The sequence below is a fragment of the Stegostoma tigrinum genome, unplaced genomic scaffold, assembly GCF_030684315.1.
Source record: "Stegostoma tigrinum isolate sSteTig4 unplaced genomic scaffold, sSteTig4.hap1 scaffold_162, whole genome shotgun sequence".
NCBI classification, from domain to species: Eukaryota; Metazoa; Chordata; class Chondrichthyes; order Orectolobiformes; family Stegostomatidae; genus Stegostoma; species Stegostoma tigrinum.
The window spans coordinates 432,836-448,573 of NW_026728103.1; the positions used below are offsets into that span (position 1 = coordinate 432,836).

A 15,738-nucleotide genomic window follows, 5' to 3' on the forward strand; every position below is an offset into this window, starting at 1 on the left:
CAGAAGAGCCAGGAGGAGACATGAGAAGTTGTTGACGGAGAGGATCAGGGTAAACCCGAAGGCTTTCTATAGGTATTTTAAGGAATAAAAGAATGACGAAAGTAAGATTAGGCCCAATCAAGGATAGTAGTGGTAAGTTGTGTGTGGAGTTAGATGAGAGAGGGGAAGCGCGAAATGAATATTTTTCAACAGTATTCACTCTAGAAAACGACAATGTTGTCGAGGAGAATACTGAGATACAGGCTACTAGACTAGGTGGGATTGAGGTTCACATGCAAGAGGTATTAGAAATCCTTCAGAAGGTGAACATAGATAAGTCCCCTGGGCTGGATGGGATTTATCCTCGGATCTTCTGGGAAGCCAGGGAGGAGATTGCCGAGCCTTTGGCATTGATCTTTAACTCGTCATTGTCTACAGGAATAGAGCCTGATGACTGGAGGATAGCAAATGTGGTTCCCCTGTTCAAGAAGGGGAGTAGAGACAACCCTGGTAATTATAGACCAGTGAGCCTTACCTCAGTTGTTGGTAAAGTGTTGGAAAAGGTTATAAGGGATAGGATTCATAATCATCTAGAAAAGAATAAATTGATTAGGGATAGTCAGCACGGTTTTGTGAAGGGAAGGTCGTGCCTCACAAACCTTATTGAGTTCTTTTGAGAAGGTGACCAAACAGGTAGATGAGAGTAAACCAGTTGATGTGGTGTATATGGCTTTCAGCAAGGCGTTCGATAAGGTTCCCCACAGTAGGCTATTGTAAAATGCGGAGGAATGGGATTGTGGGAGATACAGCAGTTTGGATCGGAAATTGGCTTGCTGAAAGAAGACAGAGGGTGGTAGTTGATGGGAAATGTTCATCCTGGAGACCAGTTACTAGTGGTGTACCGCAAGGGTCGGTGTTGGGTCCACTGCTGTTTGTCATTTTTATAAATGACCTGGATGAGGACGTAGAAGTATGCGTTAGTAAATTTGCAAACGACACTATGGTCAGTGGAGTTGTGGATAGTGACGAGGGATGCTGTAGGTTGCAGAGAGACATAGATAAGCTGCTTAGCTGGGCTGAGAGGTGGCAAATGGAGTTTAATGCAGCCAAGTGTGAGGTGATATGCACTTTGATAGGAGTAACTGGAAGGCAAAGTACTGGGCTAATGGTAAGATTCTTGGTAGTGTAGATGAGCAGAGAGATCTTGATGTCCATGTACACCGATCCTTGAAAGTTGCCACCCAGGTTGACAGGGCTGTTAAGAAGGCATACAGTGTTTTAGCTTTTATTAATAGAGGCATCAAGTTCCGGAACCAAGAGGTTATGGTGAAGCTGTACAAAACTCTGGTGCGGCTGCACTTGGAGTATTGTGTACAGTTCTGGTCACCGCATTATAAGAAGGATGTGGAAGCTTTGGAAAGGGTGCAGAGGAGATTTCCTAGGATGTTGCCTGGTATGGAGGGAAGGTCTTTGGAGGAAAGGCTGAGGGACATGAGGCTGTTTTTATTAGAGAGAAGCTGGTTGAGAGGTGACTTAATTGAAACATATATAAAATAATTAGAGGATTGGATAGGGAGAGCCTTTTTCCTAGAATGGTGACGGCGAGCACGAGGGGGCATAGCTTTAAATTGAGGGGTGAAAGATATAGGACAGATGTCAGAGGTAGTTTCTTTACTCAGAGAGGAGTAAGGGAATGGAACGCTTTGCCTGCAACGGTAGTAGACTCGCCAACTTGAGGTACATTTAAGTCGTCATTGGACAAGCATATGGACGTACATGGAATAGTGTAGGTTAGATGGGCTTGAGATCGGTATGACAGGTCAGCACAACATCGAGGGCCGAAGGGCCTGTACTGTGTTGTAATGTTTTCTGTTCTATGTTCTATGATCACTGATCCTCACAGACCATGACAGGACTCAAACCTAGAGGTTATTTTTTGTGATTAACACAGTCAGATGTGCTCGACTGCACTCACAGTCCTGTCTTTCCCCACACCCCAGCTTCATGATTCTGAGTAAGAGGACAAACCAGCATAGATCCACTATCCACATTTTCCCTCAGAACACATTCCTGACGAAATATTTATAGTGAAGTCTAGACTGCTTGAAGTGCCTTCACTGTTCTCACAGAAGTAATTGAACTGTGTTGTCTGGATAGTTCATTTTAATCATTTATGGATGTGCCTGTAGTTTTCATTTCAAGTGGGAGCTGGAATGTATCAGTCCTTAGAGGTGTTTCTGAGGAAACATGTCACTGTTTTCGGGGAGCTCCTTGGGAAATGTATCAGTGTTTTCTCGGGGTTGGGTGGGGGGGAATGTCAGTATTTATGGGGACGATCAAAATGTGCCTGGGGAAAGGTGTCAGTGTTTATTGAGAATCTCCAGTGAGTGTATGAGCATTTACAGAGTGTCTGTGGGGAATGAGTATCGGATTCTGGTCTGCAGAACTTTCCTGATGTCTAAGCGGCTCCCAAACCTGTGATTCTGAACACTGGGTTTATTTATGGGGATGTGAATGAGGAGACTTTAGACAAGTATTTAAGGGCAAAGGAATCTCTTTTTATTTAGTAGCATAAAGGTAATTAGAATTTAAGAAATAGGTATCTCAGTAAATTCTATGAAGTTAATACAATACACGATGGAAAGAGACCACCACTATTAGACATTATTTACTGACACACAGAAAACAAGCATTTACACTGTCTGCCTGAATTGCTCCCAATAGGGTCCCAATGCACTGCCACCGATGTTGGAATTTGGGATCTCGGGGTTTATGCTCCCATCCCAGAATGTGATTTTTGAAGTCCCGGTGGTCCCTCTGGATTACCACACCTAGAGCCTGGATGAAGACTTGGGACTGTGTGGGTTTGTACGTTTGGGTTGAGTCGGCTGATGCGCAAAGGTGTGTTTTGGTGAGTAGCCGTTTCTCTTCACCTTTTGGGTTTTCACCTCAGGTTGTGACTGAGGACTCGTGGCTTCGGTGAAGTCAATGATTGCTTGTGCTAGTCAGTGTCCGGTTTGGATGGCCTGGGTCAGGTTTTTGCTGATGGTGTTCTCAGTTCAGAAAGTTTGGATCCCGTGTTCGGAAGCTCTTTGTTCAGTTTCCTCCTCCCATAAGATCGGGGCTGGCAGTTGTACTGACTGAGAGTCCCATTATCTTCACACCAGATTTGTAGTTTTCACTCTGCTCTTGATGTTCTTTTCTGAGGTTAATTAGCTTTCCAATGGATGGTTAGAGCGTGTGTGAATGGATTGGAATGTCAAGTATCTCTGTAGGCTCCGTACTATCTGTGCTGCATAGCCCGAGGTGTAAAAGCTGTCTTGGATCAGTTCCTTTTAGATCAGGGTCTGTTGGTTTTGGTTAATTGTCCTTTAAGTGAGGAGGTGCAGCATGGGATTCCAGGCCGAACAATAATTTTCTGAAGAAGGGTCTCGGCCCGAAACGTCAGTTTTCCTGCTCCTTTAATGCTGCTTGGCCTGCTGTGTTGATCCAGCTCCACACCTTGTTATCTCAATAAACCCACACAGCAATCTCCGTTCCCAGGCATGATTATTGTGTTGTGTATTTCTCGCAGATTCAGTCCAACTGTCTTTGAAAAGTTTGGAAGTCTAGGATTCTGCCCAAAAACGCAGGATTCGTCAAAATGTTTTACAATTGGCGATTTTTTTAAAAAAAACCTGGGTCCTGCTTGAACCAGTACTTGTGCAGGTTTCCCAGTGAGTGTGTCAGTCTTCACAGTGAGCCTGTGGTTAATGAGTCAGTATCCATAGACTTTTTCCAGTGATTGTGTGGGGTGCTATTTACAGAATGATCACTTGGAACTATTTCAGTACCCCAGGGAGTTGCTGGGGAGTTTGTCCTCACTGCAGTGAGTGAAAGGTATTTAAGGTATCCTTGGAGAGTGTGACAGTATTGGCAGTGTGCCTGGGGTATTCATTCAGTATTCACAGTGGGTCCAGAGGGACTTTATCATTATTTACTTGGGGGTCCCTGGTAGTGTATCACTATTTATAGGGGGGTGTTTGGGGAGATTCTGATGTTAATACAGTATCCCTGGGGAGTGTGTCAGTATTTACAGGGAATCGTTACAGCATTTTGATGGATCCCATGCAGAGGAGATTGAGGGGTAACCCGGCAGGTTTAAAAGTCCTGAGCGGTATTGATAAAGTGAATGGCAGATTGCAATTCAAGAGGGTGGGGATTTCAAGGCTGGGTCATACTTATCAGGGGAGAGGAGAAAGATTTTAATAAATGCATGGAATTTTATTTTTGTTTACACAGGGTTCATGTACGGGATGGCCTTCCGGAGGAAGTACTGGGTGCGGGTATTGTTACAGCATTTAAAAGGCAGTTGGGTAAGTACGTGAAAAAGAAATATTCAGAGGGGCATGTTCCACCTTCCTGTGCTTGGCCCCAGTTCAGTTTGGGTTAATGGTCGGTGTGGACTGGTTGGACTGAAGGATCTGATTCTAGGCGATGTGGCTCTGTATCTCTTAAAAGCAGTATCCACAGGGAATCCAGGATGAGTGTGTTAATATTTACAGGGGTCCAGAGGGGATGCATCAGTATTTACAGCATGTCCTGGGGAGGATTTTCAGCATTTCCTGGGTGTTTCTGGGGAGGGCATTGATATTTAAAGGGCATTCCTGAGAAAGGTGACGGACTTTTACAGGAAATCCCAGGAGAGTGCATCAATATTTACAACAAATCCATTGGGAGTGTGTTAACAATTTCTGGGAACCTGACTGGGAGTGTTTCAGTATCTACAGGAGGGACTGGGGAGTGAGTAATGTTGACAGGGAATTTGTGCACGATGTGTTAGTATGTTGAGGGGTCTCTGGGCAGTATATCAGTATCTGCAGCGAATCCAAAGAGAACGTGTCAATAATTACTGGGTGTTCCAGAGGGAATACAACAGTCTCTGCACTGCATCTCCAGGGAAGTCTGTCAGCATTTACAGCCGGTCTAGGGTGACGTGGTGATAACATGGTGTGAGGCTGGATGAACACAGCAGGCCAAGCAACATCCAAGGAGCAGGAAAGCTTGACGTTTCAGGTTGGGACCCTTCTTCTGATGTTGTTTACTTGAGTTCAGTGGGACTGTCAGTATTTACAGGGGATCTTTGTGCATGTGTCAGTATTTTAAAAAAAGTGTTCCAATGTAATGAGGTAGAGTTCACCAGGAATCACCAAGAAGTGTGTCAGTTTGTAGAGGCTTCTCACAAGGAAATTGTTAGTATTTGCCAGGATTCTCGCAGGGTGTATTTCACAGAATGTTGTTGACAGTGTGTCATCATTTACATAAGTTGGTGTCCACGTTTACATGGGTCTGGGGGTGGTGTGTCTGTGTAATAAACTTCCACAGAGAGACCACAGTGAGTCTCCAGTGACTGACCGTAATTTTCAGGTGTGTCCAAGGACAGTTTCGGGAATTTGTGCCTTTGGGAGTGTGTTCCTAATTATAAAGGATTTGTGGGGTAATGAGTCAGTGTGTATAGAGATTCCCCAGTGAGCGTGTTCATATTTGCACAGTGGGTGCAGGTGCAGCAGGGGTTGAAGAAGGCAAATGGTATGTTGGCCTTAGTAGGGAGAGGATTCAGGGAGGTCTTGCAGTATTTGTGCAGGGCCATTGTGAGACTGTATGTGGAGTACTATGTACAGTTTTGGCTTCTGTTATCTGAAGAAAGATGTTCTGACCATAGAGGCAATGCTTGCCAGACTGATACCAGGTTGGACTGACATATGAAGAGACGTTGGATTGATTAGGAGAGTATTCAATGTTGTTTATGAAAATGAGGGTGGATCTCATGAAAATGTATAAAATTCTAACAGGTCTAGACATAATAACAGTAAGAGCAATATTCCCAATGACTAAAGGATCTGGAAGCAGGGCTCACAGTCTGAGGACACAGGATAGGCCACTTAGAACTGAAATGAGGAAAAATGTCTTTGCCAGAGATTTTGTTTTTCACTCTTTCATGGGACGAAGACGTCTCTGGCTAGGCAGCATTTATTGCTCATCCCTAATTGCCCAGAGGGCAGTTAAGAGTCAACCACATTGTTGTGGCTGTGGAATCACGTGTAGGCCAGCACAAGTAAGGATGGCAGTGTCCTTCCCTGAAGGACATGAATGAACCTGATGGGTTTTCTCAATAATCATCATTAAACTCCAAATTCCAGGTATTTGTTGAATTCAAATTCTGCCCTGTGCCATGATGGGATTTGAATCCATGGCCCCAGAACCAATATTCCCCAGAATATTATCTGGGTCTGTTGTTTGATAGTCCAATAATAATGCCAATAGGCCATTGCCTCCAAGTCTGTGGAATTCACTGCCACAGAAAGTGGTTGAGGCCAAACCATTCAACGTTTCCAAGAAGAAGTTTAATCGAGTTACGGGAATAAAGAGAGCACATGGTATAGGGAGTCAGCTAGATGAGAGGACTGAGTTCGAGAACCAGCCATGGTCATAGTTATTGGTAGCACAAGTTTGAGTGGGCAGATATCTTCTACTTTTGCTCCTCATTCATATTTATGATCTTACGTATGTTTAGGGGCCCCAGTGAGCAGGCCAGGATGAAAAAGGGACCATGGGGAATGTGTTAGTATTTACGGTGGGTCCCATGGTGTCCTGGGGTTTGCATCAGTTTTTACTGTGGGTCTCGGGGAGTGCGTTGGTGTTTCCAGTGGGTTCCGGGGGTCCTGGGGATTGGATCAATATTTTTGGCGGGTCCCAGGGGATGCTTCGGTCTTTCATGGGTATGTACAGAGTGTAGCACCATACTGGAAGTACTGAAGCTGTTTCCACTTTTACAAGGGTCTCAGCTTGTGGTAGGTGGGTGTAGTGTGTGACTTTAAAAGGGTTACTTTGTCGTTTTTTTTTGAAGATTGCTTGTAAATGCAGAAGTGGGAAGTGTTCGGGGGTTTTAGGCCTTTGGGTTTTTTGTTTGAAAAGCAACTTAACAATGGAAGAGGAGTGGCCAGTTCAGGCTGTCTACTTCTATTCCAGCTACAGCAGCCATGAGATTTGTGCGTCCAGAAGGTTTGCAAGCTTCAATAAATAATTTCTAACTGGCTTTCTCGGAAATCTCTCTCTGGATGTTGTTCCCTCCTGCCTTTAAGAATCTGTGTTTGGAATTTCCTTTTAACCAACGGGTGTGTTTATGGGATGTGACAAGATTGGAACAGTTAATTCGTAATAGTTACTGTATTGGGTGTGTTAGGCTTTCCGATATTTTGTTATTCTAAATTCCACTTTCTTCTGTTCATGTTTTAATTGGCGTGTTTAAATAAATTTGTTTTGCTTCAAACCAAGTGCATCATACTTGGAACACCCACATGACATCTGCCTCTTTAAAATAAGAAAGTTAGGGTCGAAAGGTAAGTGTGGAGTTGGAAGAACACAGCAGGCCAGGCAACATCAGGAGCAGAAAAGTTGGCATTTCAGGTTGGAATAATGGGAACTGCAAATGCTGGAGAATCCAAGATAACAAAGTGTGGGGCTGGATGAACATAGCAGGCCAAGCAGCATCTTAGGAGCACAAAAGCTGACGTTTTGGGCCTCGACCCTTCATCAGAAACGGCCCCTTTTCTGATGAAGTTTCTCGGCCTGAAACGTCAGCTTTTGTGCTCCTAAGATGCTGCTTGGCCTGCTGAGTTCATCCAGCCCCACACTTGGTTATCTTTCAGGTTGGGACCCTTCTGACTATCTCAAAATTAGGGTTTCGGCTACTTTGTTAAAATCTTGTGAGGAAATTCCCGCCTGGCCCATAACAGATTGGGCGCTCTTGCCACAATAATTCTACAATTCCACTTTGGGTTTCGGGTTAATTGACTCCAGGGTGGTGAGTGGTTGTTGTCAGTGTCTTTTGTTTCGGGTGTTGCATTCCCTTGGTTTAAACAGGGCGTGCCTTGTGTAGGAATGGCTCTTTCAGTCATCACTCAGATTTCTGGGGGTGGAAGCATTGACTTCGGCGTCTTTGCAAAAAGTGACCACGGCAAAGCTGTTGGAATTGGCAGACAGGCTGGAGTTGGGGTTACCCTCATCTGTGAGGAAAGGAAAGGGACTGACAACACTCTTTGGAAATGGCTAGGATTCAGTTGCAGATGAAGCAGCTTGGACAGGAAAAGGAACTCAAACAGCCTGGATTCTGGTTAAAAGCAGAGGAAGGAGGAAAGAAAAGAATCACCCTAGCTGATAATGTGGATAGTCAAAATCTCTTTCTCCAGTGAAAAAAATGTCAAATACTTGGGTGCCCGGCATGGAGGAAATTTCAAATGAGATGTGTGGGGCGCATGAATGAAGTTGTGTGGGATTGAGACAAATGCAATAAACAGGCAGAGGATCGAGGGATATGGACAATGTGCAGGCAGATGGCATTAGTTTAGAATAACATTGTGGTAGGCACAGCCGTGGTAGCCTGAAGGGTCTGGTGCTGAGCTATACCGTTTTATTTTTAATGCCGTTTGGGGAAAAGAAACACTAAGAATCTCAAATATTTCATTATATTTCTCCCTCCTTCTTCTAAATGACAATGCGACAAGCTCAGACGACTTAACCTCTCCTCGTTAGAAAATCCCTCCATTCCCAAGATAAGCCCAGTGAACCTTATCTGGCCTGTCGCTAATTCAAGGATATCTTTCCAAAGGGCTGTCATACTGTTCATAATATTCTTGGTATCGTTTGACTCAACTTATTTATTTTAGCAAGGACTCCCTATTTTTAAACTTCATTCCCTTTTTAATAATTGTCAGAATTTGATTTGCCTTCTCTATTACCTGCTGAACCTGTAAGCGCCCTTTTTCAGATTGATACTTATAAATTCCCGAAAAGCTTTGTGCAGTCAGTCTGAAGCCAACATTGAGCCTGACAGTAAGTTAGAAATGTACTGGACTGTATTATAAAGAATATGACAATAAACAATAATTGCACCCTTTGAAACAACAGAAGATACATGAGTTTATGAAAGGGAATTTTTTGATGATCCTGTTCGATTGCATTTTTTTAGGTGTGGCTATCAATTGCAGAATAAGTAAGGGGAGGGAGGGGATTGGCATTAGGGAGATATGGTTAACTTGAATTTTCAAAATCATTTTGACGAGTTTGAACAGGGGCTGGAGAGCATGTTGGGACTGAATAGGGCCTCTTCACGATCAACAAAGCCATTATATGTGGGATAACTAGAGATGGATACAATCCTAAACAAGTATTCCACTTCAGTATTTACTGTGTAGAAAAATATAGCACCTCAGGAACTTGGTGAAATAAATTGTGATGACTAGAAAAGAGTCCACAATTGAGAGCATGAGGTGTTAGGAGTCTTAAAATGCACAAAGGCAGATAAATCCTCAGGCCTTGATCAGGTTTATCCCAGGACATTGTGGAAGGCGAGGTAAGAAATTGTGAGCTGCTCCAGCAAGATATTTATATCATCAACAGCCACAGTGAGATGTCAGAAGACTGGAGGGTGGGTAATGTTGTTGCATCACTCAAGGGGCTGCAAGGCAAAGCCTGGAAACTACAAACCAGTGACACTGGCATCAGTGGTGGGTAGTTTGTTGGGGGAGATCCTGAGAGACTGGCTCTTCATGCATTTGGAAAGGCAAGGATTGATTAGGGCTCGTCAGCACAGCTTTGTGTGTGGAAAATTGTGGCTTTGAAAGTTGATTCATTTTGCTTTGAGGAGGTAGCCAGGAGATAGATGAAGGCAGAGTGGTACTTGGTTCTCAGCAAGTTTAGATCACATGGCGTCCTATGAAAGCTTGCCAGTTGTGTACAAGATTGGCTTGACAGTGGGTGCTGGCAGAGATTTGTTCTTCCTGGAGGCCTATGCGTGTGCCACCAGGTTCGGTTATGTTATGTGTCATTTATATTGATGATTTGAATGAGAATATAGGAGTCATGTTTAGTAAGTTTGTGGGTGACAGTAAAATTGGTGGTATCATGGACAGTGAAGGAGGTTATCTAAGAATTCAGTGAGATCATGATCTATCACGTTGATTGGATGAGGAATAGCAGATGGAGATTGAGGTGGATAAATGTGAAGTGTTGAATCTTGCAAAAACAAACCAGTGCAGAACACAAACAGCTAATGTTCAGGCCCTAGACGGTGTTGTCAAGCAGGGAGACTTAGGGGCACAGATACATAGTTCCCTGAAAGCGGTGTCACAGATAGATGGGGTGATGAAGGTGACATTTGGCATGCTTGCTTTCATTGGCCAGAGCATTGGGAATAGGAGATTGGGATGTCATGATGTGGCTGTACAGGATATTCATGAGGTCACCATAAAAGCATTCTTAATTATCAGGAAACACTTAACTGGTTCACTTGTGTCCTTTAGTGAAGGTCATCTGACATTCTTAGCTGCTCCAACTGACATGTGATTTCAGACCCACAGCAACATGGCTGACTCGGAGCTGTGCTCTGGCAGTTAGTGTTGGGCTATGATTGCTCGACCAGCTGGTGACATCCTCATGCCATGAATGATTTAAATAAAAGTACATATTTCCCTCCCTACCTCTACAGACACCTCCAGATCTGCAATTCCTCCTGGATTTGTAACATTGTTCAGGCCCTTGCCACTTTCTGTAACACACTCATCACCTCCAGCACCTTCAACTTTCCCTGTTCCTATCATCTCAATAAATCCCGACAATGTTTCATGTTCCTAATACATTCCTCTGCTAGTAAATCCCTTTAATACCTGCGTCACTACTTTGGTAATAAAATGTGAGGCTGGATGAACACAGCAGGCCAAGCAGCATCTCAGGAGCACAAAAGCTGACGTTTCGGGCTAGGCCCGAAACGTCAGCTTTTGTGCTCCTGAGATGCTGCTTGGCCTGCTGTGTTCATCCAGCCTCACATTTTATGATCTTGGAATTCTGCAGCATCTGCAGTTCCCATTATCTCCATACTTTGGTAGCTGTCTTTTGCTGAACAGTCTCTTTCTTCTGATTTTGTTCTGCTTATTTTGTCGTCTTCTAGGGCTCTTTCAATTGAATATATTCCTTTACACCCTGCGTGAGACACAGCTAGGAATTTCTTGCTGAGCTTTTGTCAATGGAATGCCCTTTTTGTTGGATATTTTACAATGTTCTTTCAAATGTTTTCCACTGTTCATTTGCATTTCAGTTAGTTTACTCTGTCTACACTGGTCACTTCCCCTCAATGTCATACAATTGGCTTTGTTTCTGTTTCTATTGTTGCTTGTTCTTTGTCTGGTCACATTAAAACTTCATTATACCTTTGAATTCCACTTTTTTCATAATTTCCCTTTGGATCTCTGTGTGACATGACTCATTTATTCAGCTTCATCACACAACAGTCAACCTGGGATAGTTCTGTCCCTAGCCAGTTGCACAACATGTTATTCAAAGAAACACTGACAAAAATATTCTCCAAGCTCCTTTTCGAATGCCACCATTTTATTGCACATACTTTGAACATTCCAAAAAGTAACATTATCATGTACTTTATACTACAATTTCCTGTCACAAACTTATGTATAGTTTCTGTGAAGCTCTGTGCTTCCTGTCCCTTTCTGCTTGTCTTCAGCCACATCACCATGCTGTTCCAATCACATTTTCTGTTTGGATTTGGACATCTCCTTTCCCCTGAACCCTGTCCCTGCATCCTCTCTGTCAGTTGAAAGCCCTCTCCATAAACATTATAACATGATTGGCCAGGACACTGGTCCCAGCACGGTTCCAGTTATTATTTATTCACTCACGAAATGTGGGTGTCTCTGGCTGGCCAACGTTTATTACCCACCCCGAGCTACCCTTGAACTGAATGGCTTGCTGTGCCATTTCAGTGTGTAGTTGTGAGTCAACCACGTTGCTGTGGGTCTGAAGTCACATGTAGGCCTGACCAAGTGAGGGTGGCAGATTTTCTCCCCTAATTACAGTCAGACTCAATCACACGTCATCATGGGAGGCCTACTTTCAGCTTTGAGATACTGTACCTTCCGAAGACGACAGAGGAAGTTCACAGTTATCAATCCAGGCCTGTGCTGTCTTTGTGAGGATCAGCCCAACAGAAGTGAAAGCAAATCTCCCACGATAGGGCGGTAATGCTGTCTCTGATTTTCCTGTTCTGTGCTTTCCCTCCATGACTGTGTCTGTGTCATGTCTTGTGGACCAGTGTCTTCAATCATTCTAGCTCCTATTTCTGTCACCGCCTCTCCTCTCTGCAATCCCTCCATAAATTTGAAACATATTCCAATCCTGACCACCATCCTGACCTCTGTAAATTGCTTCAGTCTGTGCAATATGCCTTATCTCGGGAGTCTCCTCCTCCAGTAATTGGAGTCGTCGAGTTGTGAAGCACGGAAAGAGACGCTTTGGCCCAACTTGTTCATGCTGACCGGGTTTCCCGAACTGAACAAGTCACATTTGCCTGCGTTTGGCCTGCATCCTTACAAACCTTTCCTGTCTGTGTACCTGCCCCAATGTCTTTTCACTGTTGTAATTGTACTTACCTCCACCACCTCCTCTGGCACCTCGTTCCATATTTGCACCATTCTCTGTGGGAAAACGTTACCCCTCAGGTCTGTTTTAAAACTTTCCCCTCTCACTTCAAGCCGATACTCTGTAATTTTGGGCTCCCCTACCCTGGGAGCAAAGACCTTGTCTATTCACCATTTATATGCAGTTCAGGCATTCATGAACCTCGAAAATGTCACTCCACAGCCTCCTCTGCTTGAGGGACATATCTGTGCTTGGGTTCCCACAAATTCAGCCCTGGTTTCTCAAACGTCCTCAGATACACTTCATCAAGCTTTTCTTGACCTCCAACAGCACTCTTCTGTCGTGTGGACTCTTTTCAAGACATCGCTCTTTATTTCCCTGAATTTACTAGTCCTTCTGTCTAGATAAGGCAGAGGGTGGTGGGTGCCTGGAACGTGTTGCCAGCGGAGGTGGTGGACGCAGACACGTTAGCGCCTTTTAAGATATATTTGGACAGGTACATGGATGGGCAGGGAGCAAATGGACACAGACCGTTAGAAAATAGATGACAGGTTAGACAGAGGATCTTGATCGGCGCAGGCTTGGACGGCCGAAAGGCCTGTTCCTGTGCTGTAGGTTTCCTTGTTTCTTTGTTTGTTTCTGCACAGTAAGTACTGATGAGAAACTGTTTAGAATCTCAAACACCTTGCTTCTCCATATCTATTCTGGGACCTGTGCACTTTATGAATGACTTGGGTGAGTAAGTGGAAGGGTGGGTTAGTCAGTTTGTCGATGATACGAAGGTCGGCGGAGTTGTGGACAGCATCGAGGGCTGTTGGAGGTTGTAACAGGACATTGACAGGATGCAGAGCTGGACAAGGAAGTAGCAGATGGGATTCAATCCAGAAAAGTACAAAGTGATTCGTTTTTAAGGTCGAATTTGAATGCAGTGTGCAGAATACAGGCCAAATGGCAGGATTCTCGGCAGTGTGGGGGCATAGAGGGATCTTGGGGTCCACGTCCATAGATTCCCCAAAGTGGCTACCCAAGTTGATAAGGTTGTAAAGGTGGCATATAGAGTGTTGGCTTTCATTGAGCTTAAGAGCCGTGACGTTATGCTGCAGGTCGATAAAACTCTGGTTAGACCACGCTTGGAATATGGTGTTCAGTTCCGGTCACCTCATCAGTGGAAAGGTGTGGAAGCTTCAGAGAGGGTGCAGAGGAGAATTCGGCATTCTGCCTGGACTGGAGGCCAGGTCTCCTGAGGAAGGATTGATGGAGCTAGGGCTTTTTTCATTGGCGTGAAGAAGGATGAGAGGTGACTTGATAGAAGTGTGCAAGATGATGAGAGGCAAGAGAGAGAATGGATAGTCAGAGACTTTTTCCCAAGGCAGAAATTACAATTATGAGGAGGCATGATTTTAAGGTGATTGGAGGAAGGGAGAGGGGAGAGGTCAGAGGTAGATTCTTCACACAGAGTGTGGTGGGCGTGTACAATGCGCTGCTGGCAATGGTCATGGAGTCAGATAATTTAGAGACTGTTCGGCGACTCTTGGATAGGCACATGGAGGATTGTGAAAGGTAGGGTATGCAGGGTAGATTGATCTTAGTTGGATAACAGGTTGGCACAACATTGTTATCTCGTGTCCTGTTTTTGCCCTCCGGATTTCCTTCATAAAGTGTATTTCTAAACTTACATACTCCTCAAGGGATGCGTTGATCCAGTTGTGTCCCCTCTTTCTTGACCACAGTGCCTCTATCACCAGTCATCCAGTGTTTCCTATTTCTGTCAGCATTGTCCATCACACTAACAAGAACATGCTGGCCCTGATCTCTTGTTTTATCTCACTTTTTAAAAGCTTCCAACTTGCCAGATGTCCTTTTTATCTGTCAACAGCCTCCCCAATCATCTTTTGAAAATTCCTATCAAATACCATCAAGATTGGTCAAACCTCAGCTTATAACTTTAGCTTGTGGACCAGGCCAATCGTTTTCCATAGCTATTTTCAAATTGATAAAATTGTGGTCAGTTTCCAAAGTGTTTCCCTAATAACACCACTGTCCTTGCCCGACCGTGTTTCACACGTGCAGGTCAGGTTTTGTTCCTTCTCCAATCGGGCCATCTACATATTGTTTGAGAGAGTTTTCTTGAACACACTTAACAAATTCCTCCCATCAAAGCGCTTCACACTTTGGCAGTACCAGTCTAGGTCTGGAAAATTCAGAATCCCCGACCATTACACCCTTATTATTCTCACAATTATCTAAGATCTCTCAACATATTTGCTCCTCAATTTCTGACCGACTGTTGGGGGCCTGTAGGACAATTGCATCAAAGTGATCACCCGTTCTAATTTTTCTGTTTTGCTAGTATAGCTACACTGGGCAAACCCCAGGAATATTCTCTAAGCACAGCCATCATGTTTTCCTGATTCCTCCTATCTTGTCTCCTCTTCTATCCTCCCTGTAGCATTGAGCTGCTTGTCCTTTCTTTCCCTCAGCTGTGTTTCTGTAATATGTTTGATATCCCAGTCCCATGCCCCCATCCATGCCCTTAGTTGATCTGCCTGACCTGTCAGGTCCATTGTGTTGATATAAATGCAGTTTAATTCATCAATTTTCCCTCATATTCTGCCCTGCTCTTCCCTACCTTGTCTATTTAAATTGTTGTGTTGAACTTCTGTGCCAGCCTCTCTCTTGCCTCACTGCTGTTTCGGTTCCCACACCCCTGACAGACTGGTTGAAATACTTTCAATGCCTCAAACTATTCACCTTGCCAGAACATGTGATCCCCCGCCCCCCCTGTACAGGTGCTTTCACCCCTGCCCACCCCCCCCCCCCCCCCCCCCCCCACCGTCTATCTGTGCTGACACCTTCAGTGATCTCTGGACTTTTGTGCCAAGGTCCTTTTTTGTTTTTTCAGTATTCTGTGTGTACCTACTGCCCATTATGTATGTCCTTCACTGAGCATACCTCCCACAGTGTATTACCTCACGCTTCTTAGAAGTAATGTCCATCTACCATTACTGTGCTCAGTTTATCAGTTGATCAATATCAGACTGTAGTCAGAGACCATTCACCTCACTATGGACAACACCCCCAACTTTTGTCTGAACACGTTCTAGATCCTCAGCATCCTAACTGAAATCCACAGCTACAACATGTTTCTCCTTTGTGAGCACAGATGAGAAGTGTTCATTCAAGACCTCACTTACTTCTGACTCTATGACAATTTGCCCCTTGGTTTCTAACAGGCTCCACTCTCCTTGGTAATTCTCTTACTCTAAGTATACGTATAAAACACCTTGTGGC

The 15,738-nt window shown here is 44.3% G+C and overlaps 1 long non-coding RNA gene across 2 annotated transcripts in view; it reads left to right on the forward strand.

The window, feature by feature from the left end:
• Positions 1-15,738, forward strand: part of LOC132207806 (uncharacterized) — a 54,017-nt gene that overhangs the window by 17,466 nt on the left and 20,813 nt on the right. For both annotated transcript variants that reach the window (XR_009443851.1, XR_009443852.1), the window contains 2 exons: positions 2,704-2,890; positions 4,261-4,334. This is a non-coding gene — a long non-coding RNA (uncharacterized LOC132207806). The remainder of the gene's footprint in view (positions 1-2,703; positions 2,891-4,260; positions 4,335-15,738) is intronic.